At 43.8% G+C, this 1629-nt stretch overlaps 1 pseudogene; it reads left to right on the top strand.

The window, feature by feature from the left end:
- The first annotated feature begins 476 nt into the window (after positions 1-476).
- LOC116083463 lies at positions 477-1018 on the top strand (annotated as a pseudogene).
- The last annotated feature ends 611 nt before the right edge of the window (positions 1019-1629 follow it).

The following is a 1629-nucleotide window of genomic DNA, read 5'->3' as shown; positions in this document are numbered from 1 at the left end:
ATTCAAAATGCCTACTTGGACTTGTGCCTACAAAAGGCCCCTCACCTACACTGCAGTTTTTTTTCTTTCAAAGTACTGTGCGGGGCACAAAGCATTCTATTCTATTTGTGCTTATTTACTTTCTTACTTTTTAAATTTTTAGTGCTGTACAAAGGGAAAACAAACTGACAAGTAGATTCCAAGAGTCACACTGAATGCAGTGTTAGTTGGGGGCAAGCACAGGCCTTCCTCTTGACTGTGTTCCAAGCTTGGGATGAAGGAGGAGACAGGAAAGGACCAGGCTGTTCTCAGTGAAGGAGTGACATTTCAGTATTTCACAGATGTGCATGTCTTCTTCAAATTATAGCTGTGACAGGGGCAATGGGCTTGGCTTCTACAGAAAATTCTTATTCTCAGATCCACAAGGATAGTGATTTCACATCAAGAGCCATGTGAGAAAGGAAGACATCTGAGACTAAGATTGCCTGTTGTCAGCAGCCATCTTGCAGTAACTCGCCAAAATGACGAACACAAAGGGAAAGAGGAGAGGCACCCGGTATATGTTCTCTAGGCCTTTTAGGAAACATGGAGTTGTTCCTTTGGCCACATACATGTGGATCTACAAGAAGGGTGATATTGTAGACATCAAGGGAATGGGCACTGTTCAAAAAGGAATGCCCCATAAGTGTTACCATGGCAAAACCGAAAGAGTCTACAATGTCACCCAGCATGCCGTGGGCATCATTGTAAATAAGCAAGTTAAGGGCAAGATTCTGGCCAAGAGGATCAATGTGTGGATCGAGAACATCAAGCACTCAAAAAGCAGAGACAGCTTCCTGAAGCGGGAGAAGGGGAAGGAACAGAAGAAAAAGGAAGCCAAAGAGAAGGGCTCCTGGGTTCAGCTGAAGCACCAGCCTGCTCTACCCAGAGAAGCGCACTTTGTGAGGACCAACGGAAAAGAGCCTGAGCTGTTGGAGCCCATTCCATATGAATTTATGGCCTAATATACAAAAAAGAAATAAAGGACCCAGACCGCTAAAAAAAAAAAAAAAAATATTTCCTGTTGTTGTTTTAGGATGCAAATTATCCTTAGTGTTAGGAGTAAACCATAGAATCAATGACTAGATTCTGTGTTCAGTGGCCCAAGACGAGTGCATTAAATCCCTGAGTTCCTGATAACTCAATGCTCATTTTCTGCTTTTCATTCTGCTCATACACAAGACTCTGCCTTCCTCGTCTACTGCATGTACATGCCTGGTTTCCTTCAATAAAGGCTGCAGTTATGAGCACAATTCATTTCAAGCGGCAGGAACTCAGCCGCACATATGGAATCCTGGTTAATTTTCAGTGTTTCATTTTGCTTGTCCCAGGTAAGGAAGCAGATCTACTAAATGAACACTGGCACCACTGTAGCACTCAGCCATCATGAGGCCAGAGAGAAAAGTGTGACACTCAGTGAAGTGTGACGACGGGATTCCCACAGGGGAAGGAATGGGATGACAGTCATGCGTGGTGGACCAGGAAACTCAACTTATGGACAAGTGAGCCAGATCTTGAATCAAATCCAGATTGGGAAATCATGACCCTCTTTCCTAGGCTTAGGTTTTCATTTTAGAGTTTGCTTGGAACAGAACAGCCTCTGAAATCAGA

This window comes from Mastomys coucha, unplaced genomic scaffold, assembly GCF_008632895.1.
Source record: "Mastomys coucha isolate ucsf_1 unplaced genomic scaffold, UCSF_Mcou_1 pScaffold8, whole genome shotgun sequence".
NCBI classification, from domain to species: Eukaryota; Metazoa; Chordata; class Mammalia; order Rodentia; family Muridae; genus Mastomys; species Mastomys coucha.
Note: the sequence above shows the minus strand (reverse complement) of the source record. Positions and strands in the feature narration are given on the sequence as shown.